The 17,992-nt window shown below is 38.2% G+C and overlaps 1 long non-coding RNA gene across 1 annotated transcript in view; it reads right to left on the reverse strand.

The window, feature by feature from the left end:
* The window catches only part of LOC142063106 (uncharacterized), a 118,226-nt gene extending 101,078 nt beyond the window's left edge, over window positions 1–17,148 (reverse strand). The window contains exon 1 of the long non-coding RNA XR_012662632.1: window positions 17,073–17,148. This is a non-coding gene — a long non-coding RNA (uncharacterized LOC142063106). The remainder of the gene's footprint in view (window positions 1–17,072) is intronic.
* Between the last annotated feature and the right edge of the window lie 844 nt (window positions 17,149–17,992).

The following is a 17,992-nucleotide window of genomic DNA, read 5'->3' on the forward strand; positions in this document are numbered from 1 at the left end:
AGATCAAATTTATCGCTGTTATTGCTGTTTACCTATTAATTGGGCAGCTTCTGTGCTTGCTATGGGCCTTGCTTTTCTTACTGTATATTAGAGTCTAGTGCTCATTAGCGGCTGCTTTTTGCTTTCGCTGCTCGCTGTCTGTCCTGCTGTACTGCTTATCATCCTACTCTGCTGTGCCTGGGAACACTCTGATAACAGCAGTGGCGATGTGCCTGCGCTGGCAGATGGCCAAGGGCATCGCTGCCGTTTCTGTGCTGCTGCACTGGACAGGCTGGAGTCCAGGAGACGGTATTGTTGGATTCACAGTTGAACTTGACAATCCTAGAGGTCCTTTCCAACCTTAATGATTCTATGATTCTATTCTATGCTAGTGTGAACTTGAGTCGAAGGGACTGTGACCTGTGCATGAGGCCACGAGGGAGCAGGACACCCCAAATCATCTGTGGCCGTGGTTATGTGTGTGCCCCAGCAGGTATGCCTCTGAAGGGATTGTGACCCAAGGATAAGTCCACACTGGAGAAGGTACACTTGGAAGCATCTGTGGCTGTGGATAAGCCCATGCTGCAGCAGGTACACCGTGGAGCATCTGTGGCTGTGCATGAGGTCATGCTGGAGCACCTCAAAGCATGTGGCCATGGATAAGCCCACGACAGAGCAGGTACACCCCTGGACAGACAAGGTCATGTTGGAGCAGATTTACTTCTGAAGTGACTGTGGCCATGGATAAGTCTCTGCTGTAGCAGGTACACTCCCGGAGAGACTGTGGCTCCTAGAAAAGGCTCCACTTGGAGTAGGTACACCCCTAAGGGACTGCAGTCTGTAGCTAAATCCAAGCTGGAGCAGGGGCAAGGGGAGGAGATCATTACAGTATTAAACCCTATGGTCTGGTCTAAAGGGACCAGGGGTGGAGATTGGAAATACCTTTTAATTGTTGTAACCCAGGATTTGTGTTGCATGTTATGGGAATTACTACAGCAGAAACCCCTTGTTGCTAGCCAGGCTGGGAGCAAGGGGAGGAGTTCATTGCAATGTTAAAACCTATAACCTGGCCCAAAGGGACCAGAGGTAGAGATTGTAATGGTTCTACATTTAAATTGTTGTAACCCATGATTTGAGTTGCATGTTATGGGAATTACTGTGGGAAGAACGACACGAACACACGGAGGACAAGACTTACAAGAAGCACTGCAAGTGCAGCAGTGACCCTACCTGAGCTGGCTTTGGTGCCCAGTAACTCCACACAACACACCACCTCTCCTGTCCTGAGTGACCACAAGAACAGATGGAGACCAAAGTCAAGGACTGAATGAACTTAGTGGACATTTTGTGGACATTTTACAGACATTTCATGGGGGTGAATGAGCGAGTGGCTGCGAGGGGCTTAGTTGTGGACTGGGGTTAAACCATGACAATACGTTAGATACCTAAAAATAGCATAAGTTCCAAGTACATTGCTGTATTTAATACATTTATCTCACAATATCCTTATAAAGAAGAAATAATATTTAAAAATATATTAAGTATTCAGTTCCTGTAAGCACTGAGTGCCTAATAACTCTTAAAAATCTGGGTATACTTGTTTTATACTAAGCCACTGAGAAAAATAAATTTGTGACACAAGTGATCTAAATCTGGAGGCTTTAAAGTCATGAACTATATAGAACTACTACTGCTGCCTGACTGCTTTTTGTCTTTGATGAGGTCTAATTAAAAAAAAAAAATCCATTTCAAACATCCTTCTCTCATACCTAATTGAAATATGGTGACTACAGTATCTCCTTGTTACAGACATCAAACTACTCAAAACTACATATCAAGTCACTTCTGCCTAACCTTGGATAAAATCCTGAATACTCTAACATACACAAACCCGAAACAACGAACTGAATCTTCTTCACGCTTTAATCGTTCACTTTCATTGTACAATCCAAAGATGTAAAATTAAATAAAACGGAACGCTTTACTTGCTCTGCAGCACCAACTTCTTGTAACGGTTTATCCCTACCATCCCTGTTCGACACCAGCAGTCACCCTTGAGATGTCCTTTTTTTTTTTTTTTTTTTGTAAATAGTTTAACACAGAAACATCAGTCCAGCAAAGTACCTCTCAGGACATATTCACCTGCGGTTTAAGAAAACATGTGGGTTAAGACAGAGAGAAATCTCTGCTTTTTCTGACACAAAGCTGTGAGCTTAGAAATCTTAAAGTACAGGCAATTCACAGAGGAACTACATATTCAGATAGTTTCAATGAATATGTATACAGTAGTCTTTTCATTATTTTCCTTAAGGGAAAAATACTACATCAAAGCAAAGCTAGTTGGGCCCATTACAGAAATTATTTGTTGTGTACATTTGAGTGTATTTCAGAAACAGGTTTTCTTAGTAATAAATATTTCCTACAAGGCGGAAGACATTTTTAGTTCATTATTTTCCAAATAAGTTAAAGAAAGAAAAAAGGCCAAAATCATATATTGATTTGGTTAAACTATTACGTTTTAAGCTGAGCAGCAATAAAAGAACAAAATAACTTCAACAGAGTAAAATCAAATGTTTTCTAGGGTTAGCTTCCTAGGTAACTAGGCACAGAGGCATGCATACAAAAGAATCAGGAACGTCTGAATCTTGCACCTAACTTCACACTACTACTAGTTCTCACATACCCCACAGCTGCAAGACTGTTCTGAAGTATTGCCTCCTTTGTCATATTATTCCTTTACATCTTTCCAAAGCATACTTCACATTTCAGCTTCTGGGAGATATTATGGAATAGATGAATAGTTGCTCAACAGCAAGTTGAATACATCGTACCGCTATCTATTACAAGATTTAAAAACTGTTCACAGTGTGTTCTAGATTTGTGTCTCCTTTTCATGTCCAGATGTGACTTCCATTATCCTCCTTTTTCTGTTGTACATTTCTTCACTGAAGATTACCCTCATGTATTTATTATAGCAGATGTTCTACCACTTAAAGTTATTTCTATGGTAAACTACAAGATAAAAATACTGAACCAAGAAACCCAGTAGAGTGAAATATAGAATAAAACATTTTAAGTGTAAGTTCACAAAATTAGTTCTGTGTATTGACAACAAAACAGCTACTAATATTATTACACTGAACTGTAGCAGAGGCCTAGAAATCTGAAATTGTTGGACAATAGTGTACAAATGATTGTATTATTGAGTGAAGCAAATAAGACATGCCTTCTAAATGGCACATTTTCTCTTATGAGAGATGTCTAATTGTTCTCTCTGGGTTAGTTTAGAGTAAGGTGCTGAACCAACCTGCTGAGATGCCTCAAGTAACCCGTAAAAAAATCAAGCTTAATTTAATTTGGTTGAAGACAAGAGAGTTCCTGTCTTGGGGATGCTGCTCTCTGATTAGGCTGTCTGCTGAAAGACCACTGTTGTGTCTTGCTAGTTGCTGGAAACTTAACATCCTGTCAATAATACTAGTAATGTCTGTAGAGAGTCTGTCACTAATGTAAAAAACAAAACTGTGTAACTGAAAAACTGAAGTAGGAATCAGTAGAAAACTACTAGGAAATTCCTTGGTATCTTCCTGGAGCAACTGAAAACTATTTTTTCCCCATTGACCTTGTTTCTTAAGAAGATTTTAGTTTTTCTTTCCATTCAAGAGACAGAAATCTCCCAGAAAAAAAAAAACCAAACTTGAATTTCTAACCCTGCAGTTAATTTGGATCTATCTTAATTTCATCTGTAACAGCTGCCCAATTTTCTTCTCCATTATATTATCTAATAGATGTCAAAGCAAATTTCCTATGTAAGCAAGAGAAATTTTGGCCTCCGCATACACTGCTGAAGCAGCAGACCCAGAAGGGGCTGGGGTTTGCATATATCGCTTATCTTCTCATAAGTAAAAACACTGAAAGTCAGAATCTGAACTAAATACTTCTAAGTAATGGAAAGTAAACCCCTTGATTGCCCAAAACCAACATCTTACATAGCCACACTTTCCAGGTTAGCTTTTTAAAGCGAAACAGACACAGAGAGAACCTAATCGCTGTCTTTATTAAAATCACTACAATCAAAGCTAGCAAAGCTCTATCACCTAAAACTTGCACTGAAGTTATACTTAATGAAATTCATTCCGAGACTGCCCACCTCTACTCTTAAAGAAAATCTTCCTTATCTGCCAATCCCCATTAAAAAGATGGGAGAAAAGTGCTTTGGAGCTAACATTTCCCCTTGGGTATGTTTCAGTGACACAGGAATAAGTTGGAGCTGTGTTCTGCTGGACTCCCAGGTCTGACATTGTGCAGGCTGTCAGCTATTGTTGCTTTGGATGCACCCCCTGCTTCTTCCAGCCCAAACCACATCCACGTCTAAGGCACAACCAACATGTAAGTACTTTAATGTAAACAATCTTGTGTTTTGCTCAATTACAAACAGATTCTGAAATGTTATAGAATCTCTCAGCATTTATTTGCAACATAAAACATTAAGTTGTTCTGGATTTTAACCTAGGGGCTTTGCTCACAATTGCTGCTAAAATAGAGAGTAATTAAACCTGACACAAGGTGGTGTCAGGTTGGATTAGCTTTAACAAGCTACAGTATGAACAAAGAGCTGCTCTCTTCATGGTAATGGCAACCCTTTGTACTATGCCATTGCTTATGTAACCCCAATAATTAATATTAATGAACTCGAAACAATAGGGGCAAACCCCAGACTTAATACTATTCACTGAGTCATATCAGGTATGATTTTGCCATTCTATAAAAAGCATATATCCATAAGTTAACATTTACTAACTCTTCTCCTCCCGCTTCCCACCACTTTGAGTGACAAAGTAATTCAGAAAGAAAATAAGGAAAAGATTTAATTTTCTAACCACAAATATTCCTTCTCACCTTCAGTGAAATTACTAGTGACAAGGAACTATAACATTGCAGCAACTACAAATGCCAAAATACACTTTCAGATAATCCTGCTAAATTTGCTCATAAGCCCATCCATCAGTGTTTGGAAATCCTATGCTCTTCTCTCAGTTAAGTAGTCCAAATGAAGTCACCTCTATTTTCAAACCAAGGACTGGACATTCATGTGACTTCCGTCATCCTGCATTGAATGTAGAAATTGGCAGTTTAGATGAAGTCACAAACACACAAATTGAAATTTACACTACAACACCCAGCAATTGTCATTTACTTTAAAATCCAAGTGTGTAGCATTTTGCTTGCAGCACTGGGCAGAAGTCCCATTTTATTTCTGTAAAATCATAGGTACATTAATTACACAGAAGCAGGAGCAATTTATATAATATTCTCACCTGCAGCTCAACTTCTTATATTTGGTGTTTGCACAAAAAAAAAATCATAAAATCAGCTCAGTTTCATGGACAGAAAAAAAGAATAAGCATACTATGCTTTTTTACACCACAAATCTGTCTGGCATGGAAGACAGAAGAACACCTGCTGTATGACTAGAGCTTAATATGTCATCGCTTTTAATGTAAAAACATGGACAGGTTCTAAGACAGTAAAGTAGTACTAAGTAGCAGTAGTTCCAGCAGTAAGCAGTTACATGGCTCACGACAGTCACCTCTGGTTTGCTATTCCCTAGTTAAGTTTACATTTGAGGGCAATCACAAAAAACTTGGAAAGAGTAGAGCTCCACACATACATCCAACTCCAACCCAGTTTTTCCATGAGAACACCTTTTCTACTCTTAATGATCTGTGCAATTAGAAAAACAAAAGGAGAAAAAAAAAATATCTAACCCTGAATGAAGTGCAACATTCATAAACATCCAGAGGTAAACGAGCACACTTCAGAATAATCACTAATAAAATTACATTTAAGTTTTATTTACAAAGAGGCATTGCTTTAGAAACAGACTGCCTGAGAAGCTCTAGCTTGAAAATCTAGCCCAAGACTGGACTGTGGTACTGTTGCAAGATTTGGTACAACAGAAATTATAATCCAAGTGCTAATTTTTTTGATTCATTCTGTTGAAGTCCATAATTTTGGTCTGTTTTGCGGAGTTTCACTAAATAGAGGGTTTCACTGTTTACCTTATCACAGTTCAGAAAAGGCATTCACTGTCTGAACAGGAAGCTTTTCTCAATTTTATTTATTTATATTCATATATATTCATTTATTATTTATGGAATAAAATACTATCATGAAAGCTTTAGGCTATCACAAATCAGAATGCAGTAAACAAATAACATACTAAATATGGGTATAAGGCAATCTACTTTAATAAGCTGAACACATCAGAACCTACCAGAACACGTTGTTGCTAAACACAAAGGGCTGCCATCAGTGTCTGCATTACACATTTTTCAGGAAGCAGCCTTCCATCCAGCTACAAACTAATACAGATCTAGAAATACTTAGAGACACATTCCTGGAAGTTGAAAGCCCTGGCTAGCCAGTCACATGCATTATTGAGTTTCCTGTTACTTGCTCATGGAGCCACCATTTTTTTCAGTTAAGCTGATGTTCTAGTTCAGAGTTTTGGGAAAAGAAATTCACTGTTAAATACTCAATTGAAACATAGCTAGCAAGATACTATTGCTACCAAGAACAAATACTCCTCACAAAGCATGTTAAAGTTGTGTCCTTTTGCCTATGTCAAAATCCAGAAAGAACTGTAGTTATCTGAACAATTCCCAAGCTGCCTAGTGGAAAAGTTGCTATTTTATTTTTTGATGTGTATAATGCATCATAATCAAAATCATAATTTTAATGCACATGATGTGTTAAAAATTCAGAAGATAATTTGCAAAGCTCAATGACGACTCAAAAGTACCACTGTTCTTCAATTACTTTTGAGAGCTGAAACAGGAAGAAGCAGGTAATTGTCTTCATCATTTTCACAGCTCTGAGTTTTTTTGGTGTCCAAGAAATATGAAAAGAGCTATTTCAAGAAGCTTACTTCTGTGTTACAGAACTACAGAAACAAAAATACTACCACACAGAACCTTACATTGAAGCAAGCGCTACCACATGGTATACCAAAGCAAGGTAACGTTTACTTTCACAGACAGATTTCCTAGAAACTGATGTAGGAAATTACATTCTTCCTTTAATTAGATTTATTTTATCTACACATACATGATGAATACCTATATCATTTACTTAACAACAATAAATATCCCTGGCCTTACTGTAGCATTGCCTATTTCCTTCTAATTAAATCCCCATTCATTTTTGCTGAAACATAAGGCACATCACTCTCTGCAGAGATTCAGCTAAGGTATTAGGAAATCAGGGAGAATAGTTTGAGGAAGTCATGTTTAATTCTGAAGATCTATTATGTTTATGAAATTGGGACCTATCAATGCAAAGTAAACCTAAAGCAATTTGGCAACATTCTGATCTGCTATGAACAGGCTGTTCAGTGAATAAGCAACCATTTCAAGGATAACATTTGAAAATGTGCCAGAGCAACAGATTTATTGATTTATAACAATAAAAAGGCCATATTTAGCTAATTGATAGATCCAAAGCCCTTTAAATACATAAAAAGTGGGCTCTGCTTAAGGACATAGTTAAAAATAATACAAGGTTATTCATTGCAGGACCGTGTAAGACCAATGAGTTAAACACAACCACTGCCTTTTAAGAGGGCTGATGTGTTATGGCTAATACTGACTTTTCTGTTCTGCATGTTGAGTGAGAGAGTAGTATAATCTGACAGGGTTTTTTTTAATATTGAAACTAGTAAGACTATATGAGATCATTTTGTCCTGAAGTCACATAAGACAGATGTAGAAGAGAAATATGATCAAAGATGCTTGGGCTTTTCACCCACATTCTTACCTCTTAAAGAAGGGAAGTAGATTCTTTCTTACTCCACAGAAAAGATGCCTATCTGACTTGAATGTAACAAGGATTACTGAAGATATTGCGTTAGTCTTTCTCAGGATTTTTATCAGAAAACATTATTAATATTGGTATTTGAAAGCCCCACCATGCAAAATTGTTGAGAAAAAAATCAATTGTAACTAAAATAGACTGTGAACCACAAAATAGAAGCTACAGACAAATAAAAGTTACACAAATTAGTTTATATTTAGGATCAGGAATTTATTGCTTTGGGTTCTGCAAAATCATATTCTGTGAGACAATCCAGGCCAAACATTTACAACACAAATAGACAGGACAAGCAGACTTGTCAGGGAAAACAAAGGAAAAGCAACTTGCTCAGTGTCACACAGCAGAAAAGGGGCAAAGGGCTTCCAAGACTTAATTTCTAGTATATCCAAAACATTTTATTCATTGATCAGAGGTGTGCTGGTTTTGGCTGGGATAGAATTAATTTTCTTCATAGTAGCTAGTATGGGCTGTGTTTTGGATTTCTGCTGAAAACAGTGTTGATAATACAGAGACATTTTCATTCCTGCTTAGCGGGGCTTGCACAGAGCCAAGGCCTTTTCTGCCCCTCACCCCACCCCACCAGCGAGGGGTCTGGGGGTCACAAGGAGCTGGGAGGGGACACGGCTGGGACAGCTGAACCCAACTGATCTGAGGGATATTGCACACCATACCACGTCATGCTCAGCATATAGAGCTGGGGGAAGAAGGAAATGGGCGGATGTTCAGAGCGATGCCATTTGTTTCCCCAAGTCACCATTACGTGTGATGAAGCCCCACTTTCCTGGTGTTGGCTGAGCACCCACCTGCCCATGGGAAGGAGTGAGTGAATTCCTTGTTTTGCTTTGCTTTGCTTGTGTGCGTGGCTTTTGCTTTCCCCATTAAACTGCCTTTATCTCAACTCATGAGTTTCCTCACTTTTCCTCTTCTGATTCTCTCCCCCGTCCCACCGGGGGAGAGTGAGTGAGCGGCTGCGTGGGGCTTAGTTGTCGGCTGCACTTAAACTACAACAGGCCTAAACAGACGATACATATATACATGTGCAGCTTCAAAAAATAATTACTGGACTGAAAAGCTGTCAATTCTTGTAACAAGTTAATCTCATCATGCTTATTCTTTTATAATCAACAAAAGCTTATAAATTTCACCTATGTTTGGCACTGAGTCTACTTCATCCTTGAAAGACTTCACCCATGCAGAGTTGCACTGGCATAGCTCTATTGCTTCTGGTCCTTAAGGGGTTTGATTCAGATTTGGTGTTTCTTCCTGCGTGTGCAATGTAGACCTACCAGTGCATCTGGAGAAGTAAGCCAACTTGAGTAGGTTCACATACCAGAGCAGTAACAGAGACAGGAATAGAAATCAGGTCTCCAATTCCCAAAATAACATCCATTCTGTGAATTACATAGCTACGAAAGCAGCAAGGAAGTTGTAAATAGCTAAATATCCTAACTGAGCCCAGGATTTGGAACGCTTTGTCAATAAAAACAATGATAGGGATCCACATGTGGTTTAAATTAATTGGTTTCCATAAGACTTTAATTTTATCCCCATATAAGCAATATACAGTATATTTACCATGTTCGCTGCCTATTTCCAACACCACTGCTGTGGCAGAGAGTGTTTTTCACAGAAATATATAAAAAAATTTTTTAAAAGGCAGAAAAGCCTCCATCACCTACTCAGGATTACAAGGGCAAACAGACAGACAGCCCAGTACAGCTGATGCACTTACCAATGCTAAGGGTTAGCTATAGCAAGTTCTCATCCCATCTATTCGAAGTTCCTCTCTACTGACTTTGGAGGAAAAGCCCTTCGGGGGGAGAATGTGTACTGTTAGCTGTCTTCTTTTCCTCTAGTTTTCCAAGTTTCTCATCCTCATCTTCAAGTAGGTAAGCCTCCTACAACTTCCAATGAAACATCAGGGCAGGGGACAAGATAATTTCAAAAACCTTGCAATGGGTTGATTAAAAAATGGTGATCCAAATAAATTACCACAGGGCTTTCTTGAAAAACTTTAGCTTTCTCCCTTCTGTTACTAAAGGTAGAATAACACACTACATAGTTTGAGAGATAAGCAACTTCCTAGCATAGTCAAATAGAAAAATTGGGGGGTTTTCCCTCATATTTAATCTCTGAATATTCCAGTATGAGAAGAGTTCCAAATATCATAGATAAGACTCCAATGAATTGTCTTCACTTAATATACTTGTAATGCCACTCAAAGTCTGTACGCACACAAAAGGGTATCTAACATTAAATTTTTTAAAATATAAGAATTTTCTTAAGTTTCAGAAACTATTTATTATCCAAGTACTCATTGAAGCATCTGAAATAAAACTGAATCAATGGGGACCATTAGCTTTGCTACCCTTTTAATGAGGAACTTCACAATATAATTTGACTTTCTAGTTCACTCCATTTCAGTAAAACTTGTGGTGTGGTAACAACTACCCGACACATTTAGCAGCTCCACAATAGCCAGCTTTACTGACAGCACCTTAAGGAGAAGTCACACAAGTAGATCTGCTTTCATTGATGCTGTGTAGTTAGAATATCACATGCATCAAAATGAGAGAAATTAAAATCAGACATTATTCAAGTTGAACAAAATCATTGTTAAAAATTAGCTGTTGCCTTGGACTATTACAGTAATTCACATTTTTCTCCATTTTCTCCTTAAAAGCTACATGTTATTCTATTAGATTTTTATTGATATTCAATCAATGCTGTAATAATTTGAGTACACCTGGTTTTTCTATTTTATTTCTGCCTTAGAGCTTGAGTCATACAGAATTTCCCAGAAATCATAAATATGAATTTCCAGGTTAGTACAGGATTCAGACCTCAAGGACATAAAAAAAAGATGGTTTGTTTTGTGAGGTTTCTCCATTCTGTCGCTAGAAACAGAAGTAGTATCATTTCACTTTTTGAGGTGAATAAGGTTTTCCTACTGACACAAAATACTGATAGAACTGAGACAAGGTAGACATGTAGATCTGTGGGGAGAGAAACCAAGTACAGCAGTACGAAAGGGCACTCGAGTTACCTGTCAGATACGACAGTGTCTAAAATCTTCTATGGTACAGTTTAAAGTTACTTTCTTAATGGTCCGTAAGTGGCATGCATTACTTAGCAAGATTTGTCCAGTGTTGATTATCAGGAATGAATAGAACCAGGATGCATAACGTGAAAAAAAAGGTTTACAAATAATTGTGCCATAATTAAAACTATGTTAATTGGATGGACTACAGTAGCTGTGGTTACTTTTTCTCTTATTACCTCAGAAAATTTTGATCACAAGGCCAAAGCAGGCAGGTTGCTAATTACTTTAACTTCCCATCTGTGTTCTTTGAAAATTACACCAATTTACTAGTAGGGTGGGAAGGTTTCACTGTTCTGTAACACAATCCAATAACGAGATTCACAAAGAACTGCTGGCCAAAGAGGAAAAGTAATCATTGCTGTCACCCGTCAGTGCTTTAAATTTCAAAGCAAAGCAAAGCTACAGAATATGCTGGCTTAATGACAAACACAGTGGTTCCAACACATTCTGAATATGTGAATGCTCTATCACTTATTGTAGCAGTCTAGCCCACTGAGTGTTTAATTATTTCTTTTTTTTAGGGCAACAGAGCTAGTCATGTATGCTTTTAGCTGACCTCAACTATTTTCACTATTGAAACACTCTTGATTCCTAATCAATGAAACTCAAGAGCAAGATCTCAGGCCTAACTCTACTGTCACATGGTGCTATAAAATGCTTTAATCAGAGATGCTTTGCCCTTGAATGATAAGACTCAGAATTACATAAAGATGAAAGAGTTAAATCACTCTGCTTTGTAAGTTATAGCCTATGGCTTATTACTCTCAATGAAGCAGGAATCTTTAAAATTGAAGGAGCCCAAAGTAATGTGTTGCTACACTTAATGGGCAACCAAATGTAAGCCCTCCACCCAGGAGCATAGTTTATTTAAATATTCTAGAATCTCAAACTCTGATTCTCCACCCACTCTCAGTAGTTTTGCTTTGGTGCAGCCCATGGGTTTCCAAGACATCACCACCAAGTGACACCAGCATCAAGGGAGAGAGAAAAAAAAAAAGAAAAAAATCCATTTTTAGCAAGGTAACAAAACTGAAAAAATATTCAAAGAAGCTGTTGTGATCCATTAAAAAAAATGTTTAGAAACTAGCTTGCTCTCTAAAAGTCTTTGAGGCCACCTATCATGTGTTTCCATGAAAGGTTCTACTGTATTTTATTCTTTCACTCATACATAAAGATTGATTTACAAATCAGAAAGCTAAACCACCTCAGCAATAAATAAAAGAAAATGTCAAACACTTGCTTTTGACTTTCCTTTATAATTACTTTTGTACATTAAGAACATTGCCTGTGACACAGGATGCAAGCCAGATGAGGCAGACAGAAAAATAGTGAGGCAAGATCAAGGCCTAACTACACAACCTGCCTTTCTTCAGTTTCTTAAAAATAGAAGTGTTCTTTACTGAGGAATCTCATACTGGAAGCTTTGGTGTTATAGTCCTGCATTCAGCCTCTTTTCCTCTGAAGTTCAGAATAAGCCACTTTGTAATGCGATAGTTAGGCACAGTTGAGCCATTCAAGGAACATTTCCCAGGTCGGGTTTCTCACCTGACCACTGTGGCAAGCTCAATCCTGTTTTACACTGGCATAACACAAGCAGAATCAGGCAAAGGCTTCTGCAGCTTAGATATAGATATTATGTTTTGCTGTGTTTCCAGTATAATTTTACAAACAAATTAATTAATTAAGAAGGAAATATCCCTACCTGTCCCATAAAATACTCCTTTCTTAAGCTGCTATTCTCAGTTGTTCCTAATGACCTACTAATGCAGCAATATAAGGATTCAAATGCAATTAACTTCTCTCCTCAGCCTCTGACCTCTTTATTACCATCCTGCAATCAGGTATCTCATGTACTTTGTCCATTTCAGACATAACTGTTCATCTAAGACATTTCCTACCATCATCAGTGACTATTTGAACTTAATTTTTTTCCTAGGTGATATTTATGATATTCATCTCTCGGTACCTAAGGTGTTACATGCACTTTTACATTTTTACTACTTACATTGCATTGAACACTCCATAACTCTGCTTTTAAAATTCATAAACCGCTTTTAAACCAATGGGTTATGTAGTGTGCTCCGTTACCTAGAGGTTATTTATTCCACTTCTGCATACATCTCCCAAGTCCTTCATCATGCAACGTTTGCATACTCCAAAGAAAAAACATTAACTGGTATTGAGAAAGTAAAAGGATGCAAATTCGTGGGATTGTATAGCAGGCTGCATAAACAATGCACATCAGAAAGATCTTTTACAACTTCAAAGTGATTTAATTTCCTGTGGAATGATTACTGGGGGTGAGATTACTGAGGTTGAAATTATTCAGACTAAAGTTATACCCACATTTCATAAAAGTTAACTTCCAGAGCGGAATGCAGTTGGCATGCTGGAAATTGGTTCAGTGATTGTCCCCTAAGCAAAACCACCTGCAATCTGAGATGTTCGGAACACTGGGGGAGCTCAGTGTCCTAATCTAAGGCAGGTAACTGGAGGAGGGAGTGAAGCTTCATGGCCAAACTCATCCATAAATCACTGCAGATATGGGGGCTGGATGGAACCATGGAACCATGCCCGGACATGATGCCCTGTGGGTGAACATTGCTCATTATAACCTCATTATAGTACTAAAATACACACCTCTATCCCAAAGTTACCCACCTCCAAGGTACGACCACCATTCACTGAGCATGCACTCTGAATTTCCTTAGTCTATAACATTAAATCGAAGCGAGGAATTTCTACACTAATCAATAATGAAAGTATGTATGACTAGAGTCACCCAAGCTCCACCTAAAACATCAAATAGTATAAAAATGACCCTGAGAGAGGGACATTAGGGAAGATACTACCACGGACTACTCGGATCAGTCGACAGGCTGACCACCTCTTCTCCCCCATTGGGACGCTGATTGGGTAGGACTCAAACTCTTGGTTACACCGAGTGATTCCCCGGGAAATATAGAGAACAAGCTTGTTATTTTGTGTTTTGTGTTTTAGCACTTTATACATGCATGTGCTCTGCAGACAGTGTGTTTATCACCGCAATCCAACAAGAACCTGCATTTCTGTTGCTTCAATAAACCACACTATTAGTGAACCTGGCCGTGAAGCGCTATTGGGCACGACTAGACTAATAGCAATCGTCCTGTTAGTGAATCCCTCGCGGACTAACAGCACTGAAAGCCCAGCCACCCCCAGCCCCACTGACATCTGAGGACCAGCTGGATCACAAGGGGCCTTATTTTCTGCCAAATTTCTTCACCTATTAACACAACATTTCCCTACATAAAATGTACTGGAATATATTTCTTTACGAATATATCATTCTAGAATAATACTGTTGGGGTTAAAACGTGACAACAGTTATAAACCAGAGGTTGCATATGATAATACTGGTTTTCAGGCTATCCATTCTCCTTTCTTTTGCTCAATATTTTACAAAAGAGTCCTTATTAGAGATACATATACACTTTATATATCTGAAAAAGACCTACAGTTTCCCATAGCTGCTTTACCTTTGTGCATAAAAGATGAACTGTGAAAGACTGCATCAAGAACTATGGTAGTCCAGTGTTGCAGAAGCACCACTCCCTACAGCCACCAGCAAAACTTTCAAAAACAACTTGGTGAACAAAATTCCCTAGAAGAAGAGTACCTGACTCAGTCTTCCCTGTCTTCCCTCATTCGATACCACTAGTGCTTCTAGACTACATGATCTAGTACCGCTCTAAGTTCTAAGGACTTCTTAATGCCAAAGTATGTACTAATAACGCACGTTCAGATCAGCCAATAGGCAAAAATGAAATTCTTCCTCACCTCCTTGCTGTTTACCTGAGGACCACTTCCACCCAACTTTCAAACATCTACATATACCAACGCCACCTCCAAAATCGAACTTTCTCTGAGATTTGGCACTGAAACAAAGTAAACTTTATCCACCTCTTATTGTCTAGTAATGACCAGGTAACATTGGCTAATAACGACCAGGATGATCCATGACCAGGCTTCAGGTGCAAAAATTTATAATTATTAGACTCTTGCTCCTCAATCAATATCCGACTTATTTATCCATGGCAGACAAGCACCGTACTATTTTACACTGACTCCAATGCTACTAATTCTACTGTTACACCTAACAAATCCACATAATTTGTGATTTAACCAGAATTAAGTTATAGTTAAAGCAACGAAATCCAGTTGTAGAGCCTGCACAGTGTGTGCATCTGGCCACTGGCTAATGACAGGATTAACAAAGGTATTTGGGCACCCGGTAATCTTGTAGCTGCCTACTGGGATTTTATACAAAGGTCTTGAGCAAGCTAGGCAGCTAATGTTCCGTGAAGTCTCATAATAACTGGCTAAAAGTGTCTCTATGCCTGTCCCTAGTTCGCTTCTCTCATCTTCCCACAGTGGACAACTGGTTTTACACACCGTTGATGGGGAGGCAGGGAGAAATTCCACATTTTTGGGTGTGAGGATGACACTGCATGTTTAACAAATACTGTATGAGATTACATGAGACACTATAAGATTAATGATGCCACGTTTTAAAATCCAGCATTATATTTTTAAATATTTACTGATTTACTGTCTTTTAATTACATATTTTAAAACCCAATGAGTGTAATCAGATATCAGTGTATACACAATTTACACATACATGTAATTATCACATATATTAAGAGCTTCTGTACAGAATACAAAAGTTGAAAGCCTAATCAGTATCCAGCAAGTGTTATTTACACATTGTAAGTTTGTATTTTATGGCTAACATTTTGAAAAACACCTGATTTACAACACAATGAAAATGGAATGCCCAAACCGACTTCCAAGTAATATATCTAGTCTCCATTGCACTTTTGTGAGGAGTAATTCTTGTGAATACACTTCCTCATGGTTTGTATTTGTGTGTGCGTGTAATACTGAATTAACACATAACACCAAAATTTCTCCGAAGGGAACGTTTTTGCCTTGGAAGAAGCAATTTTTTTAAAAGTTTAAAAGTGTCACAGTGGGTCTGAATGAAAATCATGTGCAATCCCAGCTGAAATTTAGGTTTTAATAGAATTCTCAGATTTGATAAGTATAGAGAAGGAGTGTGCACTACACTTTTGCTAGGCACCAAACAATTTCCACCACTGCAGAGCATCTCAGGATCTCTGCCCACTTATAAAAACAAACAATTCCATTTTAGTAAAGACTCACCAGTGAGAAAAGGACACATAAGCCAAAGACTGCGTGGAGGAGATCACATAATAAAGAGAATTTCTGAAAGATTTGCATTCTCTCATCCTTAATGTAGCCCTTGCATATTACATGTTTACAGATCTTATTTCATGTTTACATATCTTTAACATGAGCCATTAAACACCATAAAACTTCAACATTAACAGAAGAGACAAAAATTAGCAGTTATTTTCAAAAGTAGTATACTCTTGAAAACCAATGACCTCAGAACTATCCTTACATAAAAATGACAAATAAATCTACTGATCATTTAATTACATCAGGTTTACCTTCATGTACCTTACTCCATACCAAAGTTTGGTGTAAAGCTTCTATTTCCATTGATCTCCCCAACAACATGTAATTATTTAAGTCTACTTGTTTCCCTGCTCAATAGACTCTGTCACACATCTGAGTTTCTCATTAGAATAACGACCTTGAAGTATGATAAATGCTAAATTAACATTCTTCTGTGCATATTAAGTGAACAAGCAAATCCCTTGAAATATGTTAAATTTATGGGTATTAAAATTTGCACTTTCCTAATGCAACATTCTATCTGAGGAGTTCAGTATTTTGTTTTTCTCTTCTGCTACCTGGTGATATATATAACAGAAAATACTTCAAAAATTTCTTGTCACTAATTACTTAGTGTATAGGCAAATACCTTCTAAGATAACTAGAAGCTGTAAATATTGTTAGGGAACTTCATTTGGTTAATCTCTTGTTGCACAGCAATGATCTAATAGTGAAAAATGTGGTGTAAGGGATGGAATATATATTTTTTCTCTTAATTATATGACATTCAAGACAATTATAATTCACCTATGTGGATAGAACAACTGATAATAGAACTTGCTAGATTAAATATAAAGATCATATACTTTACCTTATTTTGTGGAATGACGCTGGCTGGATGCCAGGTGCCCACCAAAGTTGTTCTATCACTCCCCCTCCTCGACTGGACAGGGGGAGAAAGTATGGCCTGCAGGTCAAGATAAGGACAGGGAGAGATCACTCACCAATTACTGTCACAGGCAAAACAGATTTGACCTGGGGAAAATAATTTAATTTATTGCAAATCAAATGAGAAATAAAACCAAAACTTAAAACACCTTCGCCCCACCCCTCCCTTCTTCCCAAGCTCAACTACACTCCCAAGTTTCTCTACCCCCAGCAGAGCAGTGTCCAGAGAGGGGCAACGAAGCTGGTGAAGGGTCTAGAGAACAAGTCTTATGAGGAGCGGCTGAGGGAGCTGGGGTTGTTTAGTCTGGAGAAGAGGAGGCTGAGGGGTGACCTTATTGCTCTCTACAACTACCTGAAAGGAGGTTGTAGTGACGTGGGGGTTGGTCTCTTCTCCCAAGTAACGAGTGATAGGATGAGAGGAAATGGCCAGGGGAAATTGCACCAGGGGAGGTTTAGATTGGATATTAGAAAAAAATTCTTCACTGACAGAGTGGTCAGGCATTGGGACAGGCTGCCCAGAGAGGAGGTGGAATCACCATCCCTGGAGGTGTTCAAGAAACGTGTAGACATGGCACTTGGCAACATGGTTTAGAAGGCCTGGGGGTGTTGGACTTGATGATCTTAGAGGTTTTTTCCAAACTTAATGATTCTACGATTCTACTCTTTTGAGCCCCTTCAATGACTTCTTTATAGGGGTAAATGATACATCATAGGAAATTCTAAGCAGAATATTTACAACTGGGCAAAATCACATTGTGGTTACATTAAAAAAAAATCAGTATAGCATAAAACAGCTAAATACCAGCACAACATGGAAATACTGATTATAAAACACCATCAGTA

This window comes from Phalacrocorax aristotelis, chromosome 11 (genome assembly GCF_949628215.1).
Source record: "Phalacrocorax aristotelis chromosome 11, bGulAri2.1, whole genome shotgun sequence".
Classification (NCBI taxonomy): Eukaryota; Metazoa; Chordata; class Aves; order Suliformes; family Phalacrocoracidae; genus Phalacrocorax; species Phalacrocorax aristotelis.